Source organism: Populus trichocarpa, chromosome 3, assembly GCF_000002775.5.
Source record: "Populus trichocarpa isolate Nisqually-1 chromosome 3, P.trichocarpa_v4.1, whole genome shotgun sequence".
NCBI lineage: Eukaryota > Viridiplantae > Streptophyta > Magnoliopsida > Malpighiales > Salicaceae > Populus > Populus trichocarpa.
In genome coordinates this window covers 3,843,634-3,866,719 of record NC_037287.2, presented here as the reverse complement: position 1 = coordinate 3,866,719, position 23,086 = coordinate 3,843,634, and the positions used below count along the sequence as shown (strand labels likewise).

The 23,086-nt window shown below is 36.8% G+C and overlaps 1 long non-coding RNA gene across 1 annotated transcript in view; it reads left to right on the top strand.

Annotated features, from left to right (window-relative positions):
* The window catches only part of LOC18096728 (uncharacterized), a 37,914-nt gene extending 16,190 nt beyond the window's left edge, over positions 1–21,724 (top strand). Inside the window, exons 2-3 of the long non-coding RNA XR_008058712.1 lie at positions 20,968–21,024; positions 21,491–21,724. This is a non-coding gene — a long non-coding RNA (uncharacterized LOC18096728). The remainder of the gene's footprint in view (positions 1–20,967; positions 21,025–21,490) is intronic.
* The last annotated feature ends 1,362 nt before the right edge of the window (positions 21,725–23,086 follow it).

Genomic DNA, 23,086 nt, shown 5'->3' with positions numbered 1-23,086 from the left:
GGACCTGTTTTGGAGGAATTCTCGGGTTAGGAAATCAGGGATAGAATTTGAATCTCCTTTAATGTAGACAATATCGAAATCAAAAATGCTTAAAATAGCTTGCCATTGGGCAAAAATCTGTTTTGAAGCAAGATTTTGGACATCTTTTTGTAAAACTTCTTTTGCAGATATACAGTCAACACGTAAAAGAAATTTTTGATTTAATAAATCGCTTTGGAATTTTGTAATACAAAGAACAATTGAAAGGATCTCCTTTTTGATAGTAGAGTAATTTTTTTGACAATCATTCCAGTGGGCGGATGTATACCGGAGTATTTGTTATTTATTATCTTGTACTTGTTTAAGAATCCCACCATATCCTATGTCAGAGGCATCGCTTTCGACTATTTTAGGAGCTAAAGGATTAGCTAAATGAAGGAGAGGAATGGTTTGAACCTGTTTCTTAATCTGTTTGACTAGATCGGTATGGAGGTCAGACCAAGGAATGGGGTTGGTTTTTAACCTATCATGTAAAGGCTTGGCTAGACGACTAATATTGGGATAGTAGTCCAGAACATAATTTAGACTGCCTAAAAATCTCTGCAATTGGGTTTTATCAGTGATTTTATCAGGAAATTTACTTGTAAAGGTTAAAGATCTCTCTATTGGTGTCACAGTACCTTGGCAGATATAATGGCCTAGGAAACGGACACGGGTTTGGAAAAGAGAAATTTTTGTTTTAGAAACAACTAAACCATTTTGTTTTGCAGTATGAAAGAATGTATGTAGATGTTTGAAATGTTGATCTATGGATTGTGAAAAAATAAGTACATCGTCAATATAAACAATGCAAAATTTTGAATGTGCATTGAAGATGTCATTCATGATGCGTTCAAATTCAGATGGGGCATTTTTTAAACCAAAAGGCATGACATTCCATTCGTATTGAGCAAAAGGAACTGTAAAAGCAGTTTGTATCTATCTTTGGGATCAATCTTGATTTGCCAAAATCCAGATTTCATATCAAACTTAGAAAATATGAATGCAGAGTGTAATTTTTGCAACAAATCTTTTTTGTTGGGGATTGGATATCTGATCCATTTTAAAGCAGAATTTAGAGGTTTGTAATTGATCACAAGTCTTGGTGTGCCTCTTTCAATTTCAGAGTTTTTATTCACATAAAAGGCTGCACACGACCATGGTGATCGGGACTTTTGGATAAGACCTTTAGACTCGAGATCGCGGATTTCAAGTCTGCAATGCTGTTCTAAATCAGCATTCATTTGTATAGGTCTTGCTTTTGTAGGTATGAGTTTTTCTGAAAAAGTATCTTCATATGGAAGATCAACAATGTGTTGTTTTCTTTTCTAGAAAGCATTAGGTAAATCTGAACAAATCTGTTGTTCATTTTTAGTTTGTAAATCAATGATTTTCTTTTATAAATCGGAGTTTTGTAATTGTCTGTTGATACGACAAAAAGAAACATGGTTTTGTAAATCATGTAAATGGAATTGTTTTCCATGAATCGATGCATTGATATGATATGTATGTATGGAACATGCTTTAATTAAATTTAAATTTCTAGTATTAGATTTTTCTAAGAATGGGAAAACAAGTTTGATGCCATTGATTTTGGTAGTAATACAATCATGATGTGCTTGATATGGAGTGATCATGTCAATAAATGGAGTGCCAAGAATGATGGTATGGTTTATATCTTTTGTAACAACAAAGAATGTTTTAAGAGAAATGCCCGTGTTGAAAACAGAGGCTTGAGTTTTTCCTGCAATATGCAATTTTGAATTATTAGCAGCAGAGAGTTTTTCAGAGGTATTTTGTAAAAATCTTTTTGGAACTACGTCTTCTTTGATGCAGTTTAAATCTGCACCTGTGTCAAATAAGGCGATAGTGTCCAGTTTAAAATCTTCTGAAAAAATAAGAGTAATTTTAATCAAATATTTTTTTGAAGATATTTGTGTTAATACATTCAGGAAATCATCTGGGATATGCTCAATATTTGTAAGTGTATGGGGCAATGCATGAGATTCAATGGTTTGATCTTCTGATTCAGATTCAGTGTCAGACTGGCTTTCAATTTTAGACAGGAGATGCTGTAATATGGCAGAGTCTTTCTGTTGGGCTTGTTTCAAGGTTTGTAATTCAGATTTAAGGGTTTTGATCTCAGAATGTAATTCTGGAATGGTGACTGTGGTTTTGGACTTCTTTTTGTTAAGAATCTTTGTAAGGTCATATGTATTGGTGCTGGTAGAGGGTAATAGAGAGTGGTTTGGAGGATTATATGAGGGGTGCTCTGGTTGGTTAAAATCTTTCAACAGTCTATCCAAGTAGGTTTTTTGAAGATGAGGATCATCAAGTCTTTTGATAGCCTCAAGAATGAATTCTTGGTCTTGCGTTAGGACGTTAATTTGTTTGGAATCCGTAGAGGCATCTGAAGTAGCACTGGTGGTTACTATTTCATCAATTTGAAATTCTTCTTCAGAAGTGTCTGAAGGAGAGTGGCCAGTGTTTGTGGCTCCAATATAAAGAATTTGTATTTGGTTGATGGTATCTTCATCTATTTGGAGTTCATGAAGTTTGGTATTGACTTTGCAGAAACAGGATGTATGTCCTTTCTGGTTACATTTGTAACAGGTAATATTTTTGGGGTCAAATTTTGGTTTGGGTTTTGACTGGAAAGGTCTATGGAGTTTGTTGAATTTGTAGGGCTTTTTATAATAAGGTTGATCTGGTTTGGGATAAAATTGTTGTCGGTATTTATGGGCCGATCGTTTATAAGGAGGCTTGTGGTTCAAATATTTTTTGGGCTGTGAACAGGTTCCACTGCATGAAGGTTTTTTGGTGGAAAGGTCAAACTGGTGACAGAAACTACCAACTTCTTGCCTGGTGCGTTTCATTTCTCACTTTAGGTGTTTTTGGAGTTTGAGATCCTGACAGATTTTAATACCTTTTTGGGTGAAGCTCACAAGTTCACCGTATGTAAGCTGGTCATATGGTATGGTTTTGGTTGTAAAGGTATCTTTGATCTTGTTTCAGACCTTTTCTCCTAAGAGAATTGGTAAGCCTGCAAGGAATTTTTCTTTCCAAAATGGTTGGTTTGAATCTTCTCGGAGCATAACACGAGTAAGGAAGGTATTTTTGTACCACTGAAAAGTCACTGAGTTTCTTGCACCGAAGGTTGGAGAGAAGTTCAGCATTTTTGTCTTTCAAATGGGAAGGATCTCCAACAAAATGCAAGGAGATGGTAAGGATAAGGGTAGACACAATCATCTTAGATGGTGTTTCCTGAAGGGTCAAGGATAGGTGTTTGGTCTTCATAGGTTTGTATAGAGTTTAGAATATGTAGGTGATCCGTTTCAGTGAGATGGTAATCCCACCATCCTTTAAGCTGGCCAGAGAAGCCTGCAATAAGAAGTTCAACTATGGCTTTGTCTGAGGTTCCTGTTTTGGTTTTGTAGGCATTAGCTGCCATGGTCATTTGTTGGAGGGTGTTTAGGATATTATATTCGGACATGCCATCTATGTTCCATTCATAGAGGGAAGATGCATTATATTTATGTTGGCTGATGACAGTTGGTTCAGTAGATATGGAAATATCTGGAGCAATGGTTGTTTTGGGAGCTTGACAGGTGAGTCTGTTTAGTTGAAGAGGTTGTTCTTGAATGGTGTCTGTATCAGAGGTTGATACGGGGTTATTTTGGAGAGTATTAACCTGATTTGTAGAAGATGAAGGGTTAGATTGTTGGGGTGTGTCTGGGACAGTCAAGGTTGTCCAGTCAAGGTTTTGTAAGTGTATTTTAATGGCTCTAAGAAAATCTGTTTGATTTTCTTGAATTTGTGCTTGGCTCGTTTGAGTAACTTGATATGGTTTGAATACTGGGTTTTTAAGTTTAAGATCGATTGGGGTTTTATCAGTTATGAAGTGGGCTGGGTTTTTTTGTATGTGTTTTTCCAATCCGGTAAGCTGTTTACCGATGGTATGGAGGTTGGTATTTGTAAAATTGTTTTGTTGGATGATATGTTTGGTATTTGTGAGGGTATCTTCACCAGGTAATTTGTATGGGGCTGCATCAACTGTTTGATCTTTGTGAGAAAGTTGTATGTTGCGTAAAGGTGGATGATCAGACTCAACTGTTGGTCCACTGGTGAGGGTCCATGTAGGGGTTTTTGAACGGGTTGTAATAGGACATGCATGTTTAATGGATGCAAATGGATATGCAATATGTTGTGCTGAAACATAATGGAATTCAAACCAATCAAAGAATAAAATTTGCACGTTATGGGTCTCAATGTAAGCATAAAATTGTTTTTGAATATCATTCCTCTGTTGGAGGAAATGTTGAAAAAACCAAGATCGTTTTTCCATATTATGATCACCATAAAAATCACTTTTGAGAAGAGGTTTGTTTATGACAAAATGCTTTTCTGAAGTCAAAACATTCAGCTCATTTTGGATGTTTTCAGTAACAGCTGAAAAAGTTGGTGAAGTTGAAGGAGATGGTTGCTCAAGGTCTGTATAAATTGGTTTTGGTATATTTGTAGTATAGTCTGCATTTTGAAAACTAGTAGAAGGGATGTCAGATGTGGATTTTCTAGGAAGGTTTGCATGATAAGGGATATTGATAACAAAAGGGATTTTGAAAATTCTTCCTAGATCTATTGTACTGGAAGAGGAAGAGGTTTCTGAGAATCTAGAACTTGTAGAGTGTCGGTGGAAAGACAGTTTGACTTTTCCATCTGTGTATTGGGTAATATTTTTAATTTGGACATTGGGTTGAGGTGGTGGTGGTAGTTCTGGTGGTGCTACACCTTCGAGGATCCAATCTTCTGGTAGGGATATGCCTTTCCATTGGATTGCTTTTGGGACAACAGTGTTTGAGCGGGATAAATCTGTTTGTAGTAGGAGTGTTTCTCCTTTTTGAGATTAGAATTTGTGTCTGCTGGCAAAGGCTGAGAACATGGCTTTGTAATGAATTTTGAATATGAGAGCAACATGGATAGATCCTTCGAGCATGTCATAATTATGGGTCTTTATTTGTAGTATCATACTTTGCAAGATATTTGTCTTTGAGGGATATGGTTATGTTTGGATAACAGTCAAATGATACCGGACCACTGCAAAGACTAGACTCAATAGAACTGAGGAGGGAGTCTTGGAAGTTTTGAAATTTAGCATCACGGAGGACAGCTAGAATGGAGGTGTTTAAGCCTTCCTTTGTAAGGGGTTTTATTCCGACCTGGACAAGGCCAACATGAATGTATTTATAGTTTCGGGCTAGATGTTTTTGTAGGGATTTTTAAGAGAGGAGTTGAATGGTTTCAAAAGGTTTTGTAAGCTGAATATCTCTTTCTTCAGTTTTGATAGTAAAATCTGTTTTGAAAATATCATATTTAGATTTTTGATAAATCTGAGTTTGAGAAATTTTTGGAATTTTCCAATCATCAATGTTTTTTTGTAAAGTCTTCAATAGTTATTCCTTCACTTTGTACTATCCTTCTGCTTTCAGAAGATTCAAAGGTAGAGGAAGCCGAAATAGAAGTAGTCCTATGAAAGACGGAATCCATAGAAAGGAAAGATAAACTAGGAAACAGGCTGCAGGTTATATGGATTTATTGCCCTAAAACTTAAACGGGAGTTACACCATTCAGTTGCATACCTATAGTCTAATGGTCTCTTGTTCTTTCTAAGAATACTGACTTTTATGTTACTATTCCTACCCAGATCGCAGTAGGCTCTGATACCAGATAAACAAAAAAGCAGAGTTCTAAACAAAAAGCAGAGTTCAGTACGTGGCGTTGTTATACCTGAGAATGATCTAAAAGATCGGGTCACAGGTTTCCAGTCTATATACTGATTTTATATATATAAAAAAAGAACAAAGAAAAGAAGAATATAAACAAACAGATTTCTGATGCGAATGAACAAGGCAAGACCAACAATGTCAGGATCCTTGATCAAACACAGAGCATACTTAAATATAACAAGAATAAAAAGAACAAGAACAGATATAACAAAATATAGATAAAAATAAGATTATCTTACTTAAATTTGTAACGAAAATTAATACAGGAGATATTGGTTACAGAGGAGAACGGAGATGGGTTACAGATATGAGTTACAGAGGAGAGTAAACTTTTATGGGAAAAAAATTAGTGTGCCTTCTGAGGTTGTAGGAGTCTCCTTTTTATAGACGAGTTGCCATGGAAGAGGCCAAAACGTCTTGTTGAAAAGTTTGGAGATGCCTTCAGAACCCATGTGAACCCATGTGGTATTGTCTGTCATGATTTGGTGATGACAAAATGGAAGATGCCCACGTTTTTTGTGGGGCTTTCATTTGTTGTCTTCTTGCTACCGACACTTGATTTGTATGTTTGTAGTAGCAGGTAATATTTGTAGAAAAAGCCTAAAACAAATGGGCTTTTTAGCAAAGAGACTCAAAACATGTGAGTCAAAAAGATATGAGCTCTAAACAGATGAACCTGAGAAAGTCTGAAATACTTTGTATAATGCCTTGTACTATTTGTAGGTATTCCTCAGTGCTACTTCAGATGCCTCTACGAATTCCAAACAAATTAACGTCCTAACCCAAGACCAAGAATTCATTATTGAGGCTATCAAAAGACTTGATGATCATCATCTTCAAAAAACCTACTTGGATAGACCGTTGAAAGATTTTAACCAACCAGAGCACCCCCCATATAATCCTCCAAACCGCTCTCTATTACCCTCTACCAGCATCAATACATATGACCTTACAAAGAATCTTAACAAAAAGAAGTCTAAAACCACAGTCACCATTCCAGAATTACATTCTGAGATCAAAACCCTTAAATCTGAATTACAAACCTTGAAACAAGCCCATTAGAAAGACTCTACCATATTACAGCATCTCCTGTCTAAAATTGAAAGCCAGTCTGACACTGAATCTGAACCAGAAGATCAAACCATTGAATCTCATGCATTGCCCCCATACACTTACAAATATTGAGCATATCCCAGATGATTTCCTGAATGTATTAACACAAATATCTTCAAAAAAATATTTGATTAAAATTACTCTTATTTTTTCAGAAGATTTTAAACTGGACACTATCGCCTTATTTGACACAGGTGCAGATTTAAACTGCATCAAAGAAGGCGTAGTTCCAAAAAGATTTTTACAAAATACCTCTGAAAAACTCTCTGCTGCTAATAATTCAAAATTGCATATTGCAGGAAAAACCCAAGCCTCTGTTTTCAACACGGGCATTTCTCTTAAAACATTCTTTGTTGTTACAAAAGATATAAACCATACCATCATTCTTGGCACTCCATTTATTGACATGATCACTCCATATCAAGCACATCATGATTGTATTACTACCAAAATCAATGGCATCAAACTTGTTTTCCCATTCTTAGAAAAATCTAATACTAGAAATTTAAATTTAATTAAAGCATGTTCCATACATACATATCATATCAATGCATCGATTCATGGAAAACAATTCCATTTACATGATTTACAAAACCATGTTTCTTTTTGTCGTATCAACAGACAATTACAAAACCCCGATTTATAAAAGAAAATCATTGATTTACAAACTAAAAATGAACAACAGATTTGTTCAGATTTACCTAATGCTTTCTGGAAAAGAAAACAACACATTGTTGATCTTCCATATGAAGATACTTTTTCAGAAAAACTCATACCTACAAAAGCAAGACCTATACAAATGAATGCTGATTTAGAAGAGCATTGCAGACTTGAAATCCGCGATCTCGAGTCTAAAGGTCTTATCCAAAAGTCCCGATCACCATGGTCGTGTGCAGCCTTTTATGTGAATAAAAACTCTGAAATTGAAAGAGGCACACCAAGACTTGTGATCAATTACAAACCTCTAAATTCTGCTTTAAAATGGATCAGATATCCAATCCCCAACAAAAAAGATTTGTTGCAAAAATTACACTCTGCATTCATATTTTCTAAGTTTGATATGAAATTTGGATTTTGGAAAATCAAGATTGATCCCAAAGATAGATACAAACTGCTTTTACAGTTCCTTTTGCTCAATACGAATGGAATGTCATGCCTTTTGGTTTAAAAAATGCCCCATCTGAATTTGAACGCATCATGAATGACATCTTCAATGCACATTCAAAATTTTGCATTGTTTATATTGACGATGTACTTATTTTTTCACAATCCATAGATCAACATTTCAAACATCTACATACATTCTTTCATACTGCAAAACAAAATGGTTTAGTTGTTTCTAAAACAAAAATTTCCCTTTTCCAAACCCGTGTCCGTTTCCTAGGCCATTATATCTGCCAAGGTACTGTGACACCAATAGAGAGATCTTTAACCTTTACAAGTAAATTTCCTGATAAAATCACTGATAAAACCCAATTGCAGAGATTTTTAGGCAGTCTAAATTATGTTCTGGACTACTATCCCAATATTAGTCGTCTAGCCAAGCCTTTACATGATAGGTTAAAAACCAACCCCATTCCTTGGTCTGACATCCATACCGATCTAGTCAAACAGATTAAGAAACAGGTTCAAACCATTCCTCTCCTTCATTTAGCTAATCCTTTAGCTCCTAAAATAGTCGAAAGCGATGCCTCTGACATAGGATATGGTGGGATTCTTAAACAAGTACAAGATAATAAATAACAAATACTCCTGGTATACATCCGCCCACTGGAATGATTGTCAAAAAAATTACTCTACTATCAAAAAGGAGATCCTTTCAATTGTTCTTTGTATTACAAAATTCCAAAGCGATTTATTAAATCAAAAATTTCTTTTACGTGTTGACTGTATATCTGCAAAAGAAGTTTTACAAAAAGATGTCCAAAATCTTGCTTCAAAACAGATTTTTGCCCAATGGCAAGCTATTTTAAGCATTTTTGATTTCGATATTGTCTACATTAAAGGAGATTCAAATTCTATCCCTGATTTCCTAACCCGAGAATTCCTCCAAAACAGGTCCTGATGCCACCTAAAGCAAGGGCTAAAGACAAGGGCAAAGCCCCCCAAACACAGCCTACAAAACCAGAAAGCCCCAAGCCTTCTGCAAAACTCATGTCTTCCGCCATCCTTTCTGCCAAACCTGTCAAATCCTGGTATGAGGCAGTTATTGAAGAAGAAGAACCTACAAAACCACCACAGGTCCAACCCGACACAGTTCAACATTGGGTTGACACCATCTCCAAATCACCAGAATTACTCCTGGCATTACAAAAGGTGTCCCAACAGGCCTCTAACGATTCCATATCTCCAACAGGTAGTATTTCCAAATCCCTTTCAAAACCCCAAGGAGGTTTTTCTACTTCAAAACCCCTCCTTTCTTTACAACAAACCAGTTTTCCAAAAACCAAATCCAAATATATTTTCAAAACTACTTTCCAAAATATTTTAACTATGGAAGAAGGATTTTATCATGAAAATCCTTCCATTGCTGCTTCAACGATTTTCCCTCCAAATTGGTACTACAAACCCTGGAGTTTAGCCAAACCACAATCCTACTATGCCACCATCCTTGAGATTACCAATTCTGTCAAGTTCAAACACTTCAAACTACATTCTGATCACACTGAACCCGCATATTCTACATGCATCATTCACAAAGGTATTCACCCTAAAGATTGGGGGCAACCCTTACATCAACCTCTCTCCTTCCCCATACACTTCCGTACAAATCCTCAAGACTTCAATACTACCTAAACGTATTGGGATTACCAACAGGCATGGTTCAATGCCTTCCTCCTACAAAATCACAACCATAGCCATTCTTGGCTTTTCTACTTCCATAATACAATGAATACCACAAACCTTTCCCCTCTGGTTCCTCCAATGGTGGGACTACTATGGTTGCCACGTTGACTACCTCAAAGACCATCCTCTGGTTGAAAATGGTTACCTCCATTTCAAAAATAATTTTCAACCAGCCCCTTCTGAAAGGAAGTTTTCTTCCCTTCTCATTTTCTGTACAAAAGTTTTTGTTCCATGGGTATGTTCCTGGTTCTATGACTATAATCTACAAAACAGACATCCAGTACTTGTTCGGAAATTCAAAATTAAATGGTGGGATTCCTTTGCAGCTGAGTCCAAAAGTTCCAAATTCGCTGTTACGGAATGGTTACAAAAACATCAAACGGCTCCCATCATTGATCATCATCCTGAATCAAAGTTTCTAGCCCGCAAGGCTCAAACGGCAGCTCTCCTTGCCTCTGCTAAAACTGAAGAGGAATACCTACAAATAGTACAAGGCATTATACAAAGCCAAGATCCAAAAACAGTCTTGTCCCACTCCAGCTCATCTGGCTCGATATCTCCTGCCATTTCCCTTGGAGATGATAATGAAGATGACTGCTTTGGTATCTTGCCACCTATCAAGCGACATTCAAAAAAAAAAAAGTATTTCGGACTTTCTCAGGCTCATCTGTTTAGAGCTCATATCTTTTTGACTCACCTGTTTTGAGTCTCTTTGCTAAAAAGCCCATTTGTTTTAGGCTTTTTCTACAAATATTACCTGCTACTACAAACATACAAATCAAGTGTCGGTAGCAAGAAGACAACAAATGAAAGCCCCACAAAAAACATGGGCATCTTTCATTTTGTCATCACCAAATCATGGCAGACAATACCACATGGGTTCACATGGGTTCTGAAGGCATCTCCAAACTTTTCAACAAGACGTTTTGGCCTCTTCCATGGCAACTCGTCAATAAAAAGGAGACTCCTACAACCTCAGAAGGCAAACTAATTTTTTTCCCAGAAAATTTTACTCTCCCCTGTAACTCATATCTGTAACCCATCTCTGTTCTTCTCTATAATCAATATCTCCTGTATTAATTTTCGTTACAAATTTAAGTAAGATAATCTGATTTTTATCTACATTTTGTTATATGTGTTCTTATTCTTTTTATTCTTGTTATATTTAAGTATGCTCTGTGTTTGATCAAGGATCCTGACATTGTTGGTCTTGCCTTGTTCATTCGCTTCAGAAATCTGTTTGTTTATGTTCTTCTTTTCTTTGTTCTTTTTTTATATATAAAATCAGTATATAGGCTGGAAACCTGTGACCCGATCTTTTAGATCATTCTCAGGTATAACAACGCCACGTACTGAACTCTGCTTTTTGTTTAGAACTCTGCTTTTTTGTTTATCTGGTATCGGAGCCTACTGGGATCTGGGTAGGAATAGTAACATAAAATTCAGTATTCTTAGAAAGAACAAGAGACCATTAGACTATAGGTATGCAACTGAATGGTGTAACTCCCGTCTGAGTTTTAGGGCAATAAATCCATATAACCTGCAGCCTGTTTCCTAGTTTATCCCTGTCCTCCGTGATGCTAGATTTCAAAACTTCCAAGGATCTATCCCTGTTGCTTTCATATTCAAAATCCATTATAAAGCCATGTTCTCAGCCTTTGCCAGCAAACACAAATTCCAATCTCAAAAAGGAGAAACACTCCTACTACAAACAGATTTATCCTGCTCAAACACTGTTGTCCCAAAAGCAATCCAATGAAAAGACATATCCCTACTAGAAGTTTGGATCCTCGAAGGTGCAGCACCACTAGAACTACCGCCACCACCTCAACCCAATGTCCAAATTAAAAATATTACCCAATACACAGATGGAAAAGTCAAACTATCTTTCCACCGACACTCTACAAGTTCCAGATTCTCAGAAACCTCTTCCTCTTCCAGTACAATAGATCTGGGAAGAATTTTCAAAATCCCTTCTGTTATCAATATCCCTTATCATGCAAACCTTCCTAGAAAATCCACATCTGACATCCCTTCTACTAGTTTCCAAAATACAGACTATACTACAAATATACCAAAACCAGTTTATACAGACCTTGAGCAACCATCTCCTCCAACTTCACCAACTTTTTCAGCTGTTACTGAAAACATGCAAAATGAGCTGAATGTTTTGACTTCAGAAAAGCATTTTGTCATAAACAAACCTCTTCTCAAAAGTGATTTTTATGGTGATCATAACATGGAAAAACGGAGGCCCGTGTTGAAAACAGAGGCTTGGGTTTTTCCTGCAATATGCAATTTTGAATTATTAGCAGCAGAGAGTTTTTCAGAGGTATTTTGTAAAAATCATTTTCGAACTACGCCTTCTTTGATGCAGTTTAAATCTGTACCTGTGTCAAATAAGGCGATAGTGTCCAGTTTAAAATCTTCTGAAAAAATAAGAGTAATTTTAATCAAATATTTTTTTGAAGATATTTGTGTTAATACATTCAGGAAATCATCTGGGATATGCTCAATATTTGTAAGTGTATGGGACAATGCATGAGATTCAATGGTTTGATCTTCTGGTTCAGATTCAGTGTCAGACTGGCTTTCAATTTTAGACAGGAGATGCTGTAATATGGTAGAGTCTTTCTAATGGGCTTGTTTCAAGGTTTGTAATTCAGATTTAAGGGTTTTGATCTCAGAATGTAATTCTGGAATGGTGACTGTGGTTTTGGACTTCTTTTTGTTAAGATTCTTTGTAAGGTCATATGTATTGATGCTGGTAGAGGGTAATAGAGAGCGGTTTGGAGGATTATATGGGGGGTGCTCTGGTTGGTTAAAATCTTTCAATAGTCTATCCAAGTAGGTTTTTTGAAGATGAGGATCATCAAGTCTTTTGATAGCCTCAATAATGAATTCTTGGTCTTGGGTTAGGACGTTAATTTGTTTGGAATTCGTAGAGGCATCTGAAGTAGCACTAGTAGTTATTATTTCATCAATTTGAAATTCTTCTTCAGAAGTGTCTGAAGGAGAGTGGTCAGTGTCTGTGGCTCCAATATAAAGAATTTGTATTTGGTTGATGGTATCTTCATCTATTTAGAGTTCATGAAGTTTGGTATTGACTTTGCAGAAACGGGATGTATGTCCTTTCTGGTTACATTTGTAACAGGTAATATTTTTGGGGTCAAATTTTGGTTTGGGTTTTGACTGGAAAGGTCTGTGGGGTTTGTTGAATTTGTAGGGCTTTTTGTAATAAGGTTGATCTGGTTTGGGATAAAATTATTGTCGGTATTTATGGGCCGATCGCTTATAAGGAGGCTTGTGGTTCGAATATTTTTTGGGCTGTGAACAGGTTCCACTGCAGGAGGGTTTTTTGGTGGAAAGATCAAACTGATGACAGAAACTACCAAGTTCTTGCCTGGTGCGTTTCATTCCCACTTTAGGTGTTTTTGGAGTTTGAGATCCTAGCAGATCTTAAGACCTTCTTTTTGGGTGAAGCTCACAAGTTCACCGTATGTAAGCTGGTCATATGGTATGGTTTTGGTTGTAAAGGTATCTTTGATCTTGTTTCGGACCTTTTCTCCTAAAAGAATTGGTAAGCCTGCAAGGAATTTTTCTTTCCAAAATGGTTGGTTTGAATCTTCTCGGAGCATAACACGGGTAAGGAATGTATTTTTGTACCACTGAAAGTCACTGAGTTTCTTGCACCGAAGGTTGGAGAGAAGTTCATCATTTTTGTCTTTCAAATGGGAAGGATCTCCAACAAAATGCAAGGAGATGGTAAGGATAAGGGTAGACACAACATCTTAGATGGTGTTTCCTGAAGGGTCAAGGATAGGTGTTTGGTCTTCATAGGTTTGTATAGAGTTTAGAATATGTAGGTGATCCGTTTCAGTGAGATGGTAATCCCACCATCCTTTAAGCTGGCCAGAGAAGCCTGCAATAAGAAGTTCAGCTATGGCTTTGTCTGAGGTTCCTGTTTTGGTTTTGTAGGCATTAGCTGTCATGGTCATTTGTTGGAGGGTGTTTAGGATATTATATTCGGGCATGTCATCTATGTTCCATTCATAGAGGGAAGATGCATTATATTTATGTTGGCTGATGACAGTTGGTTCAGTAGATATGGAAATATCTGGAGCAATGGTTGTTTTGGGAGCTTGCCAGGTGAGTCTGTTTAGTTGAAGAGGTTGTTCTTGAATGGTGTCTGTATCAGAGGTTGATACGGGGTTATTTTGGAGAGTATTAACCTGATTTGTAGAGGATGAAGGGTTAGATTGTTGGGGTGTGTCTGGGACAGTCAAGGTTGTCCGGTCAAGGTTTTATAAGTGTATTTTAATGGCTCTAAGAAAATTTGTTTGATTTTCTTGAATTTGTACTTGGCTCGTTTGAGTAACTTGATATGGTTTGAATACTGGGTTTTTGAGTTTAAGGTTGATTGGGGTTTTATCAGTTATGAAGTGGGGTGGGATTTTTTGTATGTGTTTTTCCAATCTGGTAAGCTGTTTTCCGATGGTATGGAGGTTGGTATTATATATATATATATTCAACAAACATAATTCAAATTCAAGATAAATTAATTATAAATTATGCAATACAAACACAATGCCAAACAAATATAATTTTAAAATTTAAAATATTTCTAAATAGTCAAGATTAAATAAATCTTTAACTTAAAGTAATTCAACTTAAAAAAAATCAAAATATTATGAAAGTAAAATGTTTTAACACAAATATTTTAAATATAAAGTTAGGTCAATGTTATCAAGGCTAATGGAATCTAAAACATCTATTGTTTTGCTCAAATTCCTACAAAGTATAAACATGAAAAAAACAATATGAATATAAACTATATATATTAGTGATAAATCTAATTTTTAAAAATTAATACCATTGTTAATGAAAATAGTAATAATAATTTTCAATATTATTATTAATATCATTGTTATTGAAAATAGTAATGAAAAAAAGCTTTTTATACTTGGGTGGTTTAATTAATTAAATTGAACAAGGTTCAATGGCTTTTCAAGAGCGGAACGGAACATGTGGAATGAAACCGGAACGTTCCGGCTGAAATTTAGCTGAAAAATCCGGAACGGACCGAGATTTAAAATGAGATGAAAATTATTCCGTTTTGTTTCGTTTTTTGAATTGGTATGGAATGTTTCGGCTATTCCGGGCGAAACGAAACGGAATTGACAACCTTAGTTGTAACAGCCCTATCGGTTTTCGATATTCTACTTTTACTTGCTGGCAAATACTACATTTTGCCACGTAGCAAGCTACTTCTTTTCTCATATTTGGCCACATGTAGTACTGTTTTAGATTCTGGTACATCTTAGTATTACCTAGATGTACAGTGAACTTAGACTCGTGGGCCTCTTGTAGTAACTTTTGTTTAAGGGTTTTGTTGTCAGGCACATACATACGTCGCTCCAATATCATTATTCCGTCATCACCCATTCGAAAAAAGAGCTTCACCCCCCCCGATTCCAGTTTGATTCTTACTTTTGACACTTCATCATCAAGCTGTTGTGCCTCTAATATTTGCTCCTGATATCCTGACTTCACCCTTAGTTGAGCCATTAAGGATCCTTCCGGACTCATATTTAATACTGCCCCAATCTCTTTAGCTCAATCATAGTTTTCTCATTCCAAGTCGTTGGTCCCCCTCTAATCGCCTTGTCTTTACAGGTGAGATCATCCGCGACTACATTCACTTTCCCTAGATGATAATCTATAATACAATCGTAGTCTTTCATTAATTCTACCCATCTCCGTTGTCTCATGTTCAACTCCTTCTACGACATCAGATATTTAAGGCTCTTATGATCCGTGAAAGTTTAAACTTGGGATCTGTATAAGTAGTGCCTCCATACTCGTAAGGCAAAAACTACTGCTGCCAATTCTAAGTCATGAATTGGGTAGTTGATTTCATAAGTCTTCAGTTGTCTCGATGCATAGGCAACTACTTTTCCAAGCTGCATTAGGACACAACCTAGTCCTTTTCTTGAGGCATCACTGTAGACTACAAAGCCTTCTGTTCCGGATGGAAGGGTTAGTACGGGGGCAGTAGTAAGTCTTCTCTTCAATTCTTGAAAGCTCTCATCGTACTTTTTTGACCACTCTCATCTTATGTTCTTCCTGGTGAGTCGTGTTAATGGAGTTGCTATGGTTGAAAACCCTTCGATAAACCTTTTATAATACCCTGCTAATCCAAGAAAACTACGAACTCCCGTTACCGTAGTAGGCCTTTCCCATCTCAGAACTGTTTCTACCTTCTGAGGGTCCACAAAAATGCTTTCTGAAGACACTACATGCCCTAAAAAGGTAACTTTTTTTTAACCAGAAGTCACATTTATCCAACTTGGCATACAAGTGGCGGTTCCTCAAAGTCTGTAGTGTCTGTCTCAGGTGCTATTCATGCTCCTCATAGGATTTGGAGTAAACCAAGATGTCATCGATGAATACGACAACAAACTTATCAAGGTATGGTTGGAAGAGTCGGTTCATTAAATCCATAAAAAGTGCCGGAGCATTAGTCAATCCAAAGGGTAGCACCAAGAACTCAAAGTGTCCATAGCGAGTTCTAAAGGCAGTTTTCGGCCCATCTTGCCTTTTGATTTGCATTTGGTAGTATCCTGATCTTAAATCAATCTTTGAGAATACTTTAGCACCCTTCAACTGATCGAACAAATCATATATCCATGGAAGCGGATATTTGTTCTTTATCGTCACTTTATTCAGCTGACGGTAGTCTATGCAAAGCCTCAACGTTCCATCTTTCTTCTTCACAAATAATACGGGTGACCCCAAGTTGAGTTGCTTGGTCGTATGAACCCTTTGTCTAAGAGCTCTCGCAATTGAATTTTCAACTCATCCAATTCTTTTAGGGCCATTCTATACGGTGGTTGGGCTATAGGAGACACCTCAGGTAATATGTCGATGGTGACTTCAACTTCTTTTTCTGGGGGTAGTCCTGGCAATTCTTCCGAAAATATGTTCGGAAATTTCCTCACAATTGGAATGTCAAACAGTCCTATTTTACGCTTTTTCGAATTTATCACATAGGCAAGGTATGCTAGACAACCTTTCTTTAATAGTTTTCTCGCGACCATAACCGAGATTAAATTTGTAAAGTTGGAAATTCTCTCCCCCTTAAAGACCATTATTTCACCCTTAGCCCCTTGGAAGGTTACTGTTTTCGTAAAGCAGTCTAGACGAGCCTTATTTTTGCCAAACCAATTCATACTTAGAATTATATCAAAATTACTTAATTCTAGGGGTATTAAATCTGCTTCTAGTTCATACCCGTTAATGTTAACTCCCACCCCTTTGAATACAACATTTGTTTCCACAGTTTCACCCAAAGGTGTCCCAATAATAAATCCTTTTTCTACCCTTTTTGTTTCCTTACTCAATTTGGTTACATTTTTATTTGCTATAAAGGAATGAGTGGCACCAGAATCAAACAAAACATGCATTTGATAGTCATTCATTTGCAGCATACCTGCCACCACATTTGATGTTGCTCTGACATCCTCCTAACCCTTCCTTGATCCCTTTCATTTTGCGCTCTAGGTTGTCCCCTATTTGAGTTAGCTCCTGACTGAGTCGACCTTCCCGGTCTGTTTACTGTGATGGATTGCTGATGACTCTGACTTTGTTGCCTATGTCTCTGAGGCTGTTCAGTGTTTAACTAGGGGCATTCCCTTTTAAAGTGACCTTTCTCACCACAGTGATGACATCCTCTTCCCAAGTACTAGGAGGTTTTCCACTTATGACCTTCTCCTCGGCATATATAGCGTCGTCCAAGAGAAACCAAACAACTTCTGGGGTGTCTTTGTTCACATTAAACACATCGAGGGTAGACAACTTCCTTCTGATCATTATGCCCCCTCGCAGTTATAGCCCTGGAGCGGGTCTGACCACTTCCCGACCTCCCACCAATATCCTATCCGAAGCTAGTTAATGTCCCCCCTTTCGTTTTGAATTGAAGGAACTGTTTGCCTAAAAATTGGAAGCGGTGGCCTGCCTAAAATTCCATATCCTTTTGTTTTCCTGCACCCTTATGACTCTGTTGACCTTCTTCCATACAAGCCTCCAAGGCCTGTGCTGCTTCAATCAGTTCTCTTATTGTCTTGAATTGTAAAGCAATCAACCCCTACTTCAATTCTTGTTTGAAGCCATCCCTTAACTTTTCTATCATGTGTTGTTCTGATGGGACATAATGTGGTACGAATAGTGAGAGGTCATGAAATCATCTCTCATATTCGAGTACTGACATTCCCTCCTGTCTCAAGGCTAGGAATTCTTATTCCTTCATCTTCCGATGATAGCATAATCTACCTGCAGATCATGTGGTATCTTAATTTAAATCATTGTTTTCTCCACCTTTCTAATCCACCTTCCCGCCACTTCAGCATCCTGTTCACCTGAGTAGGGTTCACAACCCATTTCTCTCATACTTTTCACCAAATGAACTAGATGTACCACGTTATTAGTAGCTGTAGCTGCTTCTGAAACGGTTGGTATGATGGGTGCAGGTGGGGGTGCTAGCATAGGAGTGGCAGCATTAGCCATACCTTCCATTACTGCTTTGACTAGCTGGGCCAGGAGCATCGGATCAACATAAGAACAGATGGCCTGAGGGGGCTCCTCTTTTTGTTCCCGTGGGGCTGACATGGTCGACCGAACATCCCCAGTTTGCCTTGGTGCATGTCTAATTTGAGGCCCCGTCGATTCTTCATGCCCTGCTTGAGTCGATATTTCTGGTGCATGTGAAGCAGTATCTTCCAAATGGCTCTCTTCTTGCCTCTTGGAAAAGTCTATATCTCTATTCCCCCTCCCTGCAGAGGTTAGATCTGTTCTAATCTCTTGGCGGGTACGTACCATACTGCAATAAATTAATGAACATCAACAACCTCTTTTGAATTCTTCCCAAGACCTATACCAGGGCTCTGATACCAACTGTAACAACCCGGCTGTACGACTTGATCAATGTTAAAAGATCCCAACATATTCTCTTAATTTGAGGGTAATTTGTTTAAAAAAATCTACCAAAAATTCAGCAGAGTTTCATTTGTATTTAGGACATCCAAAGTTATCGACTACTATCAATTTACTCAATCAACCCATCATCGCAAGATCCCATAATTCTGGACCTTATATCAATCATCATAATTCAACACCTCATACAATCCACACAATATATATATATATATATATAGTGTGTGTGTGTGTGTGTGTATTATAAAATATAAAATCAATAATAAACTGAATAGTAAGGAGATTTAAACAGTACGTGGCGTTGTTATATACCTGAGAATGATCTTTTAGATCGGGTCACAGGTTTCCAGCTGATATACTGATTTTGTGAAAAGAACAAAGAAATAAACACATGCAAATATAAATAGATTTGTGATGCGAATGAACAAGGCAAGACCAATAATGTCAAGATCCTTGATCAAACACAGAGCATACTTAAATTTACAGGAATATATAATATAGCAAGAATGTAAATAATGAAAATAGAATCTTACTTAAAATTATAATGTAAATCAATACAGGAGATATTGGTTACAAAGGACAATGGATATGGGTTAGAGAGGAGAGTAAAATCTTCTGAGGGAAGATGATAGTCTGCCTTCTAAGGATTTAAGAGTCCCCTTTTATAGACGAGTTGACACGGAAGAGGCCAAAATGTCTTTTGAAAATCCTGGAGATTCCTTCAGAACCCATGTGGTATTGTTTTTGGAGAGCCTGGAGATTCCTCCAGAACCCATGTGGTATTGCCTGCCATGATTGGGTGACGACAAAATATAAATTGCCCATGTTTTTTGTGGGATTTTTGTTTGTTGTCTTCTTGCCACCGACACTAGATTTATCTGTTTGTAGCATCCGGTAATATTTGTAGAAAAGACCTAAAACAAATGGGACTCAAAACAATTGAGTCGAAAAGATATGGGCTCGAAACAGATGAGCCTTAAAAGCATGAAATACTCTCTCCATATCAAAAATCTGCAGGAACCATAAGGAGAGAAAATAGGGAGTTTTATACCCATTCTTGCAAAATCAAGAGAGAAACACTAAAATTCCAAGAACCCATCCAAGATTAAGGGTTTATAGATGGGATAAACACTTGTGAGCAAGGGATTAACAAGAAATTGAACAAGAAGAAAAGAAAAGAGGGAGTTGAAAATCTGCAACTGGTTGAAGATCAAAATCTTAATTCGTACCGGGTAAGGCGTTCTAAACATGATCTTAAATATTCATTTTAAATTCGATAATGAATTGATGCCTTGATATTGAATTATAGGTTAGGGTTCCTAGACATGAATTGGGGAAAAAGTAATTATTGTTAAAATTAAGTTAATTCATGTGTGGTATGTCGTTTATGAAAGAATTGTGTGAAGGAAAGGGGGTGATGAATCTGGACAGACTTGTCTCTTGACTTTCGGTGAGATTTCGAGTAGGAAGATGAGGGAATTAGGGTCTGGTTCCTCATAGAAATTGTAGATTTGGATGTTAGCTAACCAAGGAAACTGGTCTTGCTCAATTTGGAGATGTAGAACTCCAGTTATGGGTTACCAACCGAGACTGAGTCGTGACTGATTCTGTAGGGCAGTAGGACTGATTAGTTGATGAGCAATTTTGACTATCTTGGAGGCAGAATTGGGTTCTCTTTCCTTCAGAGAACTTGTAGCCTCGTGTCTTAGCTTTCCAACGAGATCAATCTCACTTAAAATGGAGTTGTAGAACTCTAGATATAGTTAAAAATCTGAGGAGTGTTCATATAGTAAGTGACAGTAACAGTTCAATGTCTAGACAGCAATGGTTGGACAGTAACAGTTGCACAGTAACAGTTCAATTTCTAGACAACAACGGTTGGACATCAACAGTTGGACAGCAACGGTTGGACATCAACGGTTGGACAGTAACAGTTCAATGTCTATACAGTAATAGTTGGACAATAACAGTTCAAAGTTAAACAGTAACAATAGACTTTTATGTGAATATTATATGTAAGAATATAAAAGAATTGAGTCATACGAACACTTGCACATTGAGATACTAACTTTGAAAAATATACATGATATATGTATGTTTGTGATTATGAGGAAATGAACATGCATAGAAAGTAACATATGAGTAATGGATGAATATGGATTCTCTATAATATCGGCTTGAAGGAATAATAACCAAAAACTTCCTTGTGATTCAGGAGGAGCAACCAGGATTGGATCTTCTGTTAGAGGAGGTCACGAGACAGGCGGAACAGGTGTGTGATTTTCTCTCTTTTTGCACTTATACAATTTAAAATTCTTCTGGTGAATGCAATTACAATAAATATCATGTTCAATGTAAATAAAGTCTAGCGTGTTTACAAGATTAGTTTTGGCTAATGGCATCCGTGATAGGATTGCTAGGAAATGGATTACAAGATTAGCTTCGGCTAATGGCATCCGTGATAGGATTGCCGGGAAATGGATTACAAGATTAGCTTCGACTAATGGCATCCGTGAGACTTTGCAAGGTCACCCGGTTCATGCAAGTAAATAAGAGTATTCAAATTAAGAATATACAAATGAGTGTTAATTGGGTTTAAAAGATTTACAAGCAAAATATAAGTTGTCTGTTAGAATTCTTATGGATCCGATAGAAAATTATTACTTCTTTCATATACATTACATGAGCATATGTATATTTCTTTTATCAATATAATGGTATGTTTATTTATGTAACAGGTCCATCAAATATCCAAGGAGATCATTAGTTTAGGACTCTACTTTGTCAAGCTTATGTAAATATTTAACTTAAACAAAAGGGAATTAACGCGTTGATGTAGTATGCTTTTGTGTAAACCTTGATGTATTTCTAAAAGTTCAGCTTAGCATGTAGTACTTTAGTTATCTTGTAATTAACCCTTTTGAAATGTTTAAGAACACTTATTATGTTGTAATGCTTTCTTTGCATGTTAGTATTCCTTTTTCTTTTACAGGTAATTTAAACAGATTTGTGATGCGAATGAACAAGGCAAGACCAACAATGTGAGGATCCTTGATCAAACACAGAGCATACTTAAATTTATAGGAATATATAATATAGCAAGAATGTAAATAATGAAAATAGAATCTTACTTAAATTTGTAATGTATATCAATACAGGAGATATTGGTTACAAAGGAGAATGGATATGGGTTACAGAGGAGAGTAAAATCTTATGAGGGAAAATTATAGTCTGCCTTCTAAGGATTTATGAGTCCCCTTTTATAGATGAGTTGACACGGAAGAGGCCAAAATGTCTTTGGAAAAGCCTAGAGATTCCTTCAGAACCCATGTGGTATTGTTTTTGGAAAGCCTGGAGATTCCTTCAGAACCCATGTGGTATTGCCTATCATGATTGGGTGACGACAAAATAAAAATTTCCCATGTTTTTTGTGGGATTTTTGTTTGTTGTCTTCTTGCCACCAACACTAGATTTATCTGTTTGTAGCATCAGGTAATATTTGAAGAAAAAGGCCTAAAACAAATGTGACTCAAAACAGTTGAGTCGAAAAGATATGGGCTCGAAACAGATGAGCCTTAAAAGCATGAAATACTCTTTTTTTTTTTAATTCTCTTGATAGGTGGAAAAATGCCAAAGGAGTCATCTTCATTATCGTCTCCAAGGGAAATGGCAGGAGATGTCGAGTCAGATGAGCTGGATTTGGACAAGACTGTTTTCGGGTCTTGGCTTTGTATAATGTCTTGTACTATTTGAAGGTATTCTTCCTCAGTTCTAGCATAGGCAAGGAGAGTTGTCGTTTGAGCCTTCCGGGCTAGAAATTTTGATTAAGGATGATGATCAATAATGGGAGTTGTTTGATGTTTTTGTAACCATTCCGTAACAGCTAATTTGGAACTTTTAGATTCGGGTGCAAAGGAATTCCACCATTTGATTTTGAATTTGCGAACAAGTACTGGATGTCCGTTTTGGAGATTATAATCATAGAACCATGAACATACCCATGGAACAAAAAACTTTGTACAGAAAATGAGAAGGGAAGGAAACTTCCTTTTAGAAGGAGTTGGCTGAAAATTATTTTTGAAATGGAGGTAACCATTTTCAACCAGAGGATGTTCTTTGAGGTAGTCAACATGACAACCAAAGTAGTCCCACCATTGGAGGAACCAGAGGGGGAGGTTTGTAGTATTCATGACACTATGGAAGTAGAAAAGCCAAGAATGGCTATGGTTTTGATTTTATAAAAGGAAGGCATTGAATCATGCCTATTGGTAATCCCAATACGTATAGGAAGTATTGAAGTCCTGGAGGTTTGTACGGAAGTGTATGGTGAAGGA